General features: G+C 43.6%; 1 non-coding gene across 1 annotated transcript; it reads right to left on the minus strand.

The window, feature by feature from the left end:
* Positions 1–12027: 12027 nt before the first annotated feature.
* Positions 12028–12098, minus strand: trnag-gcc (transfer RNA glycine (anticodon GCC)). Its single transcript has one exon. It is a non-coding gene; the product is annotated as a tRNA-Gly (tRNA).
* Positions 12099–12930: the final 832 nt, after the last annotated feature.

Raw genomic sequence — 12930 nt, forward strand, 5'->3', positions numbered from 1 at the left:
CTTATCATCAGGGATTGAGACCGCTAAAATACCTTAAAAGCATATCCTTATCTTAAGTCTAACTCTTATGAGCTTTAAGACCCTAGAATGTATTTAAGTAAAACGAATGAACACATTATGTGAGAGATAAAATATAACCACAGCTTTTTTTTTTTTTTTTTTTTTTACAAAAACAATTAACCTATACACACAAACACCCACACACACACACACTCTTTTTTAATTTTATTTTTAATTAAATTTGAGGGGAGAGAAAGAGCCAGATACAGTGTGGATAACATAAGTACCCTATGCAAAACAGGCATTGTTAGGACCTGGGACCATTACAGACAACAGAACTTGTTGATCTTATAAAATGATTGGGCGAGAGAGAGAGAGAGAGACAGACAGAGACAGAGACAGTGTGAATATGAAAAACGCACTATTCAAAACTGGCATTTTTAGGACCTGGGACCATTACAGACAACAGAACTTGTTGATCTTATAACGGTTTAGATTTACTAAACCATTACATGTATATTTAAAAAAGACCCCCAAACACTACAGGAAGAGCCGACCCATTCACACTCTACAGTTGACCAACAAGAACAACAAGAACAACGGGTTATGGGCGGCCTTGTTGTTCAGGGTTTTATGGGTGTACACTTTCTGACGGATATGACATAGGAATAATTAAGGAAATAACTCTACCTAAAATCACGCCCCCCAATTATGACGTAGGAATATTAATAGGCTTAGGGCATACTTCATAACAAAATAGGCCGCGCCCAAAAAACCTACTATCTACTCACCTGGAAGTTGGGGTTTCGCGAATGTAGCGTCTTTTCCAAACAGATTTTCCACTGGTTTGAAGGCTCCAAGGCTGTGCACAAAATCTTCTTTGTAAGCAGCGTTCCACCGTAGTTACTTGAAGACAAAGTCTTTGAGGAAAGCAGGGCCCTGTTTGTTCCAAGGGTCAAGTTTCTTAAGACTCAAATAGCTATTTAAATGACTGACACTTTCGTATACAGTCGACTTAGTCAATTGTCCAGCTGTAAAACTCCACTGATCAGGTGGGCACAGGCGGGCAGCGCAGTCTGTAAAGTTCATTATTTAATAAAGTCCTTTAAAAGAATTCTTCGTACGGCTCAATCTCCTTCTCCCAGTTGAACTCTTCTGTTGCCGGCAAAGACTTGGTTGGTTTCTGGTTCCGGTTAGGGCAAAACAGCGACAGGTTGAGCTGTGGCAGCGAGTTTCTGGTTCAGGTGAGAGAGAGAGAGAGAGACCGTGCGCTGTTCCTTATAGTCTGTCAGATCAATAGGTGATTGGTTCTTGAGTTCTTGAGATTGGATTTCGGTTTCATCCCCCAGTGTCCTATTGGAGGGGGGCTTGATTTATGACTGATGTCAATCAATGCCATCTTTTGGAAATGCCGGTTGGCCCGGGTTCGTAGCTCTATGTCGGGATTTCGGCTCTCGTCCACTTCAAAGAGTTTTGATCACCTACAGGCCCCTTTCTCCAGACATCTCATAGCAGAATTCCAAACTATTTGGCCTCTTCTCTGTGCCATCCTCCCCAAAACTGTCACTTTGATGCAAACCAGTTCCAAGCTGATGAGCTAAGGAAATCTAATAACTTTGGGGGGGGGGGAGGTCTTCTATAGATCATTGCTTCAGCTCAGAGCCCAAATGCTCTCATCCAAATACACCCAACAGTACGCTACATACCCCCTTTCTTGAATGGGACTGAGGTCGACTAGGATGTTATCCCCTTCAAGACAAAATAAGACGTTAAGCATTTATCTCAAAGTTATGTAACAGAATTCAACAGTGGACTTCACCATTCATGACCCAGAGAAATCAAAGAAAACAAACTAATAGTTCATTATTTAAGCAGAATGTATTCCAATCAAATTGACAATCCTATACTAGCACATATACAGGTTACATATTATAACACAAGTACATTAAAACAAAAAAACAATTGGTATTAGTATTACTCAGGATTGAGTATGGTTACTGACGGTAACCAATAGGTGGAAGTTGATTAACAGAGGGAGGTAACTGGGAATTCAAGTGTTATTCAGGCACCTGACCTTCACTATATCTATAATAGTTGGTAGGGACCTGGGTTCGTATGGTTGGCTTACATGGTAAGCTGGTGCCCCCTTTAGGGACATGCACAAAAATTGTCTCATTGGGAAGTTGTACCTTGGTGGCTGTATCATATCTGTCATTCAATTCCACCTGCTTTGGTGATTCAACTTGAGCCCACAACCTGTTCAATAGATCCTGACCAATGATCAACTTCTCTGTTTCAAATTTGGAAATATAAACTGGATGAACCAACTTAATCTTCCAAAGGTGAACTCTAACAACGCCTTTCGAGTGAGCTGTGCCTTAGTCTCTGTGTAACTTGTAATGTTCACACTACAAGCTTCCACTTTCAGTCGTTGGTCTGAGGTTTCCATAATTTGTTTCAGGTTGCCAAATGTGGTGGCAGACTTTAAACAAATTTCAGCCCCAGTGTCCAACAAGGCTTCACACTCCCACACATTCTCAATGGTCACTTCTATGTAAACTTGCTTGGCTCTGCCTCTCTGTGTCAGATCACCCAGTAACATCAACAAAGGTTCAGCTTGCATGCAGGCATCTTCCCCCACTGGGAGGTCCCAGTGGGCTGATGTGTCAGAGAAACCCCCCTGCTGTTCCTCACATCTAATCAAAAACACGGAGGCGTGGACAGTGGGTGGTTCCAGAGCTAGTCATGCCTCAGGTGGCGAGTCCGGCCCTTTACCCTGGCTACTAACTTCAAGTTTGGGAAGAGGGGGCAAAGGGAGCAGAGCTAAGCGTAGCAGTAGCTCAGAAACTGCAACATTGCTCAGAGACTGAGTTAACCCAACTGGGCTAGGAGCAGATTTCTTTCCTTTATACTTTTTCTTGTACCTTGTTTTACTCTTACTCCACTTAGGATTTTCTTTCTTTTTTCTGTGCCATTTTACGAATTTCAGCTATGTTCATATACGTTGTGTCTGCATGTAATATTATCATTTCCTTAATCGTTGGGAACAAATTAGCAACAAACAACCCTTTAAAGCTCACCTCTTCCTCAGCCCCGGGTCGATCTTGACCCGCAAAATAGGTTTTCCTAAGCTTTTCATAGTAATCACGGGGGGACTCATGCTTACCCTGTTTGATCTGGTGTGCGGCAGTCACTGCTGCCACTGGATCAATGAACCTGGAATAGTCCCTAATTAATGCTCTGCACAAGCGTTGAAAACTATCGCAGACCATGGACCCTTGCCTCTCCATCCAAGAATGGACTTGGCGAGAGGTAGTTTTGCGGATTAGGAGAACCTTTTCCTTCTCCGTAGCCTCAGGATAGAAACGCAAAGCATACTTAATGTCCTTAATATACGCTTCCACATTTCCTTACTTGTCTGCTGGGTTAAAGGTTTCACAATCTTTAGCCAGTTCTCTCAACTGGCGCATGTTAACCTTTCGGTCAGGACTCTCGGGAGAGGAAGTTCGTCTGTGCGACGAGCTTCTTACCCTGGGTGGAGAAAGACTACAGGGAGGGGTACGATCAGGACGAGGCAACCCGGGGCCTAAATGTGGAGACGGTGTGCGACTCCGTGCATTGGCCGGTTCCGGCTGTTCCTTTACGCTGTCAGGTGTCGGATTTGCAGCCCACCGAGAGGCAGCTTTCAGGGCCCCTATTTGTTGCTTGAGACGCTCATTTTCAACTTCAGTTGATTTGAGTTCTCCCCTAAGCACCTGATTTACTCTCCTCATTTCTTCACTGTCCCTTTTTAAATGTATGACCTCGCCTTCGAGTATCTCCATTTTTACAGTGCCCAAATCTTTCTCCCTGACTGTTTTGCTAAGACGCATTTCCAAAACATCCCGGTCCTTCAAAACTATCCTTTCATTTTCAACCGCTTTACATCTGTTATTTTGCAGACCTTTTACTTGGATCAGAGTTGTTTCCAATTCAACTTGACATTGTCTTAAATCATTTCCTAATTGCTCTCTCTGTTCAATTAAGTCCTCTTTTTCAGCATTCAACACAATGACTTGTTTTCCACAAGTATCTAGCTTTCCTTCAAATTCTAAAACCATTCCATGCCATTTGGCTCTTTCTTCTTTCGCTTTAGCATACTTTTCTCCTAGCTTTTTCAGTTTTTCAAACTTGCTTATGCTCCAGTTCACTAACCTTGAGCTCGCAAGTGCTAAGCTAGCCATAACTTTCACCACCTCTATCGACTCTTTTTCGAGTTGCGTCGTAGTGTCGGTTAACAACTGAGTTCGACGTAACTCTACTTCAAAGTCCAAACTGCATAGGCGTCCAAGGAATTCAGGAATCTCTGTTCCTGGTACCTTTACAATCAATGCTTCACATGGGGACATTTGGGTAATCATTGTTTTGGCTATTCAGTAACAACCCAACCGAACAGTACTCGATTAATCACCTAATGACACTAATGCCAATGCTTAGGATATCAACAATTTATCACAACTAAAACAGACTTAACCTTTTGTGACTTTGGAAACCATACACATACCACGTGGGCAGTTGTAGAGCGTCCTCTAGAGAACAAACAGTGTATCGTGCCTACAGAAGTTTTCTTGTTTCAAAACTTTGGAATCTGGATTTCTGGACAAAGCTATCCAATAACTATTACAGAAATTAGTTCTTTTCAGTCTAAGATTCCTCACACGGGGCACCAATTATGTAGCGTAAGGTACACTTATAAATTTAAATTAAAGAAGTGAATTTATAGTATCACCTTATAACGAATCCTGGAATCTTGTAGAACTCAATTTCTGTAATAATTGGACGCAGACACCAATTCCAAAGATATAAATTGTCAAATTTATTGAAAACAAAGACTAAATGTAGCACTACACTAATTATACAAAAGGGAAAAACTAATTAAACTCAGTCGATGCACCTGGAAGTTGGGGTTTCGCGAATGTAGAGTCTTTTCCAAACAGATTTTCCACTGGTTTGAAGGCTCCAAGGTTGTGCACAAAATCTTCTTTGTAAGCAGGGTTCCACTGAAGTTACTTGAAGACAAAGTCTTTGAGGAAAGCAGGGCCCTGTTTGTTCCAAGGGTCAAGTTTCTTAAGACTTAAATAGCTATTTAAATGATTGACACTTTCGTATACAGTCAATTGTCCAGCTGTTAAACTCCACTGATCAGGTGAGCACAGGCGGCCATGCGCAGTCTGTAAAGTTCTTTATTTAATAAAGTCCTTTAAAAGAATTCTTCGTATGGCTCAATCTCCTTCTCCCAGTTTAACTCTTCTGTTGCCGGCAAAGACTTGGTTGGTTTCTGGTTCCGGTTCGGGCAACAGAGCTACAGGTTGAGCTGTGGCAGCGAGTTTCTGGTTCAGGTGAGAGAGAGAGAGAGAGAGAGACCGTGCGCTGTTCCTTATAGTCTGTCAGATCAATAGGTGATTGGTTCTTGAGTTCTTGAGATTGGATTTCGGTTTCATCCCCCAGTGTCCTATTGGAGGGGAGCTTGATTTATGACTGATGTCAATCCATGCCATGTTTTGGAAATGCCAGTTGGCCCGGGTTCGTAGCTCTATGTCGGGATTTCGGCTCTCGTCCACTTCAAAGAGTTTTTATCACCTACAAGCCCCTTTCTCCAGACATCTCATAGCAGAATTCCAAACTATTTGGCCTCTTCTCGGTGCCATCCTCCCCAAAACTGTCACTTTGATGCAAACCAGTTCCAAGCTGATGAGCTAAGGAAATCTGATAACTTTGGGGGGGGGGGGAGAGCTATTCTTTAGAACAGTGCTTCAGCTCAGAGCCTTATCTCCTTATCTCTTATCAAAATACACCCAAAGTAACGCTACAGAGGAATAAGTACCTATGAGACTTCATAAGTACTATGAGATCTCGGGATTACTAAGGCACGGGCTACAGGAACGTCCGGATGGGACGATGTAGTTTTAAGTGGTTGAATGGGAAAGAAGTACCAATCATTAAAGATAATTGGATAGATGAGTGAGTGAGTGAGACAGACACAAATGTCTGGTTGTTGCAATTATTTGCCATCCTGTTCTATATAGAACGGGGAAAACGATTGGCCGCGAATCACGCAATGAATTCCCGCGTGGCAGCTGAGATCTCTACCAATGTAGGACCAATGCTCAGGTGACAAGGGTATCAAGTGGATGAACGAGGAATAAGTACCAATCAGACCCAGACCTCAGGATTACTAAGGCGCGGGTATGAGGAACGTCCAGATGGGACGAAGTAGAAGGAAGTACCAATCATTATAAATAGATGAGTGAGTTAGTGAGAGAGAGAGACAGACACAAATGTCTGGTTGTTACAATGATTCCCATCCTCTTATATAAAGAACGGAGAAAAGAATTGGCCACGAATCAAGCAGACACCTCCGAGTGGCAGGTGAGATCTCTACCACTGTAGGACCAATGCTCAGGTAACAAGGGTTTCAAATGGTTGAAAGAGGAATAAGTTCCAATCATACCCAGACCTCGGGATAACTAAGGCACGGGAAACAGGAACGTCCGGATGGGACGATGTAGAAAGAGGTACCAATCTTTATAGATAGATGAGTGAGTGAGAGAGAGAGACAGACACAAATGTCTGGTTGTTAAAATAATAGCCATACTCTTCTACATAGAATGGGGAAAACCATTGGCCGCGAAACAAGCAACAACCTCCCGAGTGGAAGGTGAAATCTCTACCACTGTAGCACAAATGCTCAGGTGACAAGGGTTTGAAATGGTTGAACGATGAATAAGTACCGATAAGACTTAGACCTCGGGATTACTAAGTCACGGGTTACAGTAACGTCCGGATGGGACGATGTAATCATTGTCTTCTTCGCAGAACGAGGAAAATGCATTGGCAGGGAATCGAACCTGGGCCTCCGCGTGGCAGGCGAGAATTCTACCACTGAACAACCAATGCACAGGTTATGAAAATCTTAAGTGGTTGAATGGGAAAGAAGTACTAATCATTATAGATAATAGGATAGATGAGTGAGTGAGTGAGAGAGACAGACACAAATGTCTGGTTGTTGCAATTATTTGCCATCCTGTTCTATATAGAACGGGGAAAACGATTGGCCGCGAATCAAGCAATGAATTCCTGCGTGGCAACTGAGATCTCTACCACTGTAGGACCAATGCTCAGGTGACAAGGGTATCAAGTGGATGAACGAGGAATAAGTACCAATCAGACCCAGACCTCAGGATTACTAAGGCGCGGGCATCAGGAACGTCCAGATGGGACGAAGTAGAAAGAAGTACCAATCATTATAAATAGATGAGTGAGTTAGTGAGAGAGACAGACACAAATGTCTGGTTGTTACAATAATAGCCATCCTCTTCTATATAGATCGGGGATAACCATTGGCCGCGAATCAAGCAACAACCTCCCGAGTGGCAGGTGAGATCTCTACCACTGTCGGACCAATGGTCAGGTGACAAGGGTTTCAAATGGTTGAACGATGAATAAGTACCAATCAGACCCAGACCTCGGGATTACTGAGGCGTGGGATACAGGAACGTCCGGATGGGACGATGTAGAAAGAAGTATCAATCATTATAGATAGATGAGTGAGTGAGTGAGTGAAAGAGAGAGACAGACACAAATGTCTGGTTTTACAATAATAGCCATCCTCTTCTACATAGAATGGGGAAAACCATTGGCCGCGAATCAAGCAACAACCTCCCGAGTGGAAGGAGAGATCTCTACCACTGTAGCACAAATGCTCAGGTGACAAGGGTTTCAAGTGGATGAACGAGGAATATGTAACAATCATTATAGATAGATGAGTGAGTGAGTGACAGAGAAAGAGAGACAAATGTCTGGTTGTTACAATAATAGCCAACCTCTTCTATATAGAACGGAGAAAAAAATTGGCCGCGAATCAAGCAGATACCTCCCGAGTGGCAGGTGAGATCTCTACCACTGTAGGACCAATACTCAGGTGACAAGTGTTTGAACCGGCTGAAGGAGAAATAAGTACCAATCAGAACTTTAACCCATAAAACATGAATGATGCAGCCAACACGAGCCAATGAGGCACAGACGAACCTCTGGATGGCACGATGCAGTCATCGTCGTCTATGCAGAAAGAGGAAAAAGTACCAATCAGACCCAGACCTCAGGATTACTAAGGCGCGGGTATCAGGAACGTCCGGATGGGACGAAGTAGAAAGAAGTACCAATCATTATAAATAGATGAGTGAGTTAGTGAGAGAGAGAGACAGACACAAATGTCTGGTTGTTACAATAATAGCCGTTATTTTCTATATTGAAAAGGGTAAACCATTGGCCGCGAATCAAGCAACGAATTCCCGAGTGGCAGGTGAGATCTCTACCACTGTAGCACAAGTGGTTGAACGTTCAAGTGGTTGAACGAGGAATAAGTACCAATCAGACCAAGACCTCGGGATTACTAAGGCTCGGGAAACAGGAACGTCCGGATGGGACGATGTAGAAAGAAGAACCAATCATTATAGATAGATGAGTGAGTGAGTGAGTGAAAGAGAGAGACAGACACAAATGTCTGGTTGTTTCAATTATTTGCCATCCTCTACTATATAGAACGGGGAAAACCATTGGCCGCGAATCAAGCAAAGGCCTCCCAAGTGGCAGGTGAGGTCTCTACCACTGTAGGACCAATGCTCAGGTGACAAGTGTTTGAACCGGCTGAAGGAGGAATAAGTACCAATCAGAACTTTAACCCATAAAACATGAATGATGCAGCCAACACGAGCCAATGAGGCACAGACGAACCTCTGGAGGGCACGATGCAGTCATCATCATCTATGCAGAAAGAGGAAAAAGTACCAATCAGACCCAAGACCTCAGGATTACTAAGGCGCGGGTATCAGGAACGTCCGGATGGGACGAAGTAGAAAGAAGTTCCAATCATAATAAAAAGATGAGTGAGTTAGTGAGAGAGAGAGACGGACACAAATGTCTGGTTGTTACAATAAAAGCCATCCTCTTCTATATTGAAAAGGGTAAACCATTGGCCGCGAATGAAGCAACAATCTCCCGAGTGGCAGGTGAGATCTCTACCACTGTCGGACGAATGGTCAGGTGACAAGGGTATCAAGTGGATGAACGAGGAATAAGTGCCGATGAGACTTAGATCGCGGGATTACTAAGACACGGGTTACAGTAACGTCCGGATGGGACGATGCAGTCTACGTCGTCTTTGCAGAACGAGGAAAATGCATTGGCCAAGAATCAAACCCGGGCCTCTCAAGTGAATGGCGAGAATTCTACCACTGAACAACCAATGCTCAGGTTATGAAAATCTTAAGTGGTTGAATGGGAAAGAAGTAACAATCATTAAAGATAATTGGATAGATGAGTGAGTGAGTGAGACAGACACAAATGTCTGGTTGTTTCAATTATTTGCCATCCTCTACTATATAGAACGGGGAAAAAAATTGGCCGCGAATCAAGCAGACACCTCCCGAGTGGCAGGTGAGATCTCTACCACTGTAGGAACAATGCTCAGGTGACAAGGGTATCAAGTGGATGAACGAGGAATAAGTTCCAATCATACCCAAACCTCGGGATAACTAAGGCACGGGAAACAGGAACGTCCAGATGGGACGAAGTAGAAAGAAGTACCAATCAGTATAAATAGATGAGTGAGTTAGTAAAAGAGAGAAACAGACACAAATGTCTGGTTGTTACAATAATTCCCATCCACTTCTATATAGAACGGAGAAAAAAATTGGTCACGAATCAAGCAGACACCTCCGAGTGGCAGGTGAGATCTCTACCACTGTAGGACCAATGCTCTGGTGACAAGGGTTTCAAATGGTTGAAAGAGGAATAAGTTCCAATCATACCCAGACCTCGGGATAACTAAGGCACGGGAAACAGGAACGTCCGGATGGGACGATGTAGAAAGAGGTACCAATCTTTATAGATAGATGAGTGAGTGAGAGAGAGAGACAGACACAAATGTCTGGTTGTTAAAATAATAGCCATACTCTTCTACATAGAATGGGGAAAACCATTGGCCGTGAATCAAGCAACAACCTCCCGAGTGGAAGGTGAGATCTCTACCACTGTAGCACAAATGCTCAGGTGACAAGGGTTTAAAGTGGATGAACGAGGAATAAGTACCGATGAGACTTAGACCTCGGGATTACTAAGTCACGGGATACAGTAACGTCCGGATGGGACGATGTAATCATTGTCTTCTTCGCAGAACGAGGAGAATTCATTGGCCGGGAATCGAACCTGGGCCTCCGCGTGGCAGGCGAGAATTCTACCACTGAACAACCAATGCTCAGGTTATGAAAATCTTAAGTGGTTGAATGGGAAAGAAGTACTAATCATTATAGATAATAGGATAGATGAGTGAGTGAGTGAGAGAGACAGACACAAATGTCTGGTTGTTGCAATTATTTGCCATCGTCTTCAATATAGAACGGGGAAAACCATTGGCCGCGAATCAAGCAATGAATTCCCGCGTGGCAACTGAGATCTCTACCACTGTAGGACCAATGCTCAGGTGACAAGGGTATCAAGTGGATGAACGAGGAATAAGTACCAATCAGACCCAGACCTCGGGATTACTAAGGCGTGGGATACAGGAACGTCCGGATGGGACGATGTAGAAAGAAGTACCAATCTTTATAGATAGATGAGTGAGTGAGTGAGACAGACACAAATGTCTGGTTGTTGCAATTATTTGCCATCGTCTTCTATATAGAACGGGGAAAACCATTGGCCGCGAATCAAGCAAAGGCCTCCCTAGTGGCAGGTGAGGTCTCTACGTCTGTAGGACCAATGCTCAGGTGACAAGGGTTCCAAGTGGTTGAACAAGGAATAAAAAACAATCATTATAGATAGATGAGTGAGTGAATGACAGAGAGAGAGACACAAATGTCTGGTTGTTACAATAATAACCAACCTCTTCTTTATAGAACGGGGGAAAAAATAAGCCGCGAATCAAGCAGACACCTCCCGAGTGGCATGTGAGATCTCTACCACTGTCGGACCAATGCTCAAGTGACAAGGGTATCAAGTGGATGAATGAGGAATAAGTACCAATCAGACCCAGACCTCAGGATTACTAAGGCGCGGGTATCAGGAACGTCCAGATGGGACGAAGAAGAAAGAAGTACCAATCATAATAAATAGATGAATGAGTTAGTGAGATAGAGAGACAGACACAAATGTCTGGTTGTTACAATAATAACCAACCTCTTCTTTATAGAACGGAGAAAAAAATTGGCCACGAATCAAGCAGACACCTCCGAGTGGCAGGTGAGATCTCTACCACTGTAGGACCAATGCTCAGGTGACAAGGGTTTCAAATGGTTGAAAGAGGAATAAGTTCCAATCATACCCAGACCTCGGGATAACTAAGGCACGGGAAACAGGAACGTCCGGATGGGACGATGTAGAAAGAGGTACCAATCTTTATAGATAGATGAGTGAGTGAGAGAGAGAGACAGACAAAAATGTCTGGTTGTTAAAATAATAGCCATACTCTTCTACATAGAATGGGGAAAACCATTGGCCGCGAATCAAGCAACAACCTCCCGAGTGGAAGGTGAGATCTCTACCACTGTCGGACCAATGGTCAGGTGACAAGGGTTTGAAATGGTTGAACGATGAATAAGTACCAATCAGACCCAGACCTCAGGGTTACTAAGGTGCGGGTATCAGGAACGTCCAGATGGGACGAAGTAGAAAGAAGTACCAATCATTAAAATAGATGAGTGAGTTAGTGAGAGAAAGAGACAGACACAAATGTCTGGTTGTTACAATAATAGCCATCCTCTTCTATATAGATCGGGGATAACCATTGGCCGCGAATCAAGCAACAACCTCCCGAGTGGCAAGTGAGATCCCTACCACTGTCGGACCAATGGTCAGGTGACAAGGGTTTCAAGTGGATGAACGAGGAATAAGTACCGATGAGACTTAGACCTCGGGATTACTAAATCACGGGTTACAGTAACGTCCAGATGGGACGATGTTATCATTGTCTTCTTCGCAGAACGAGGAAAATGCATTGGCTGGGAATCGAACCCGGGCCTCCCGCGTGGCAGGCGAGAATTCTACCACTGAACAACCAATGCTCACGTTATGAAAATCTTAAGTGGTTGAATGGGAAAGATGTACCAATCATTAAAGATAATTGGATAGATGAGTGAGTGAGTGAGACAGACACAAATGTCTGGTTGTTACAATAATAAACAACCTCTTCTTTATAGAACGGGGGAAGAAATGAGCCGCAAATCAAGCAGACACCTCCCGAATGTGGCATGTGAGATCTCTACCACTGTAGGACCAATGCTCAGGTGACAAGGGTATCAAGTGGATGAACGAGGAATAAGTACCAATCAGACCCAGACCTCAGGATTACTAAGGCGCGGGTATCAGGAATGTTCAGATAGGATGAAGTAGAAAGAAGTACCAATCATTATAAATAGATGAGTGACTTAGTGAGAGAGAGAGACAGACACAAATGTCTGGTTGTTACAATAATTCCCATCCTCTTCTATATAGAACGGAGAAAAAAATTGGCCAAGAATCAAGCAGACACCTCCGAGTGGCAGGTGAGATCTCTACCACTGTAGGACCAATGCTCAGGTGACAAGGGTTTCAAATGGTTGAAAGAGGAATAAGTTCCAATCATACCCAGACCTCGGGATAACTAAGGCACGGGAAACAGGAACGTCCGGATGGGACGATGTCGAAAGAGGTACCAATCTTTATAGATAGAGGAGTGAGTGAGAGAGAGAGACAGACACAAATGTTTGGTTGTTAAAATAAAAGCCATACTCTTCTACATAGAATGGGGAAAACCATTGGCCGCGAATCAAGCAACAACCTCCCGAGTGGAAGGTGAGATCTCTACCACTGTAGCACAAATGCTCAGGTGACAAGGGTTTGAAATGGTTGAACGAT

This window comes from Amia ocellicauda, chromosome 13 (genome assembly GCF_036373705.1).
Source record: "Amia ocellicauda isolate fAmiCal2 chromosome 13, fAmiCal2.hap1, whole genome shotgun sequence".
Taxonomy (NCBI): domain Eukaryota; kingdom Metazoa; phylum Chordata; class Actinopteri; order Amiiformes; family Amiidae; genus Amia; species Amia ocellicauda.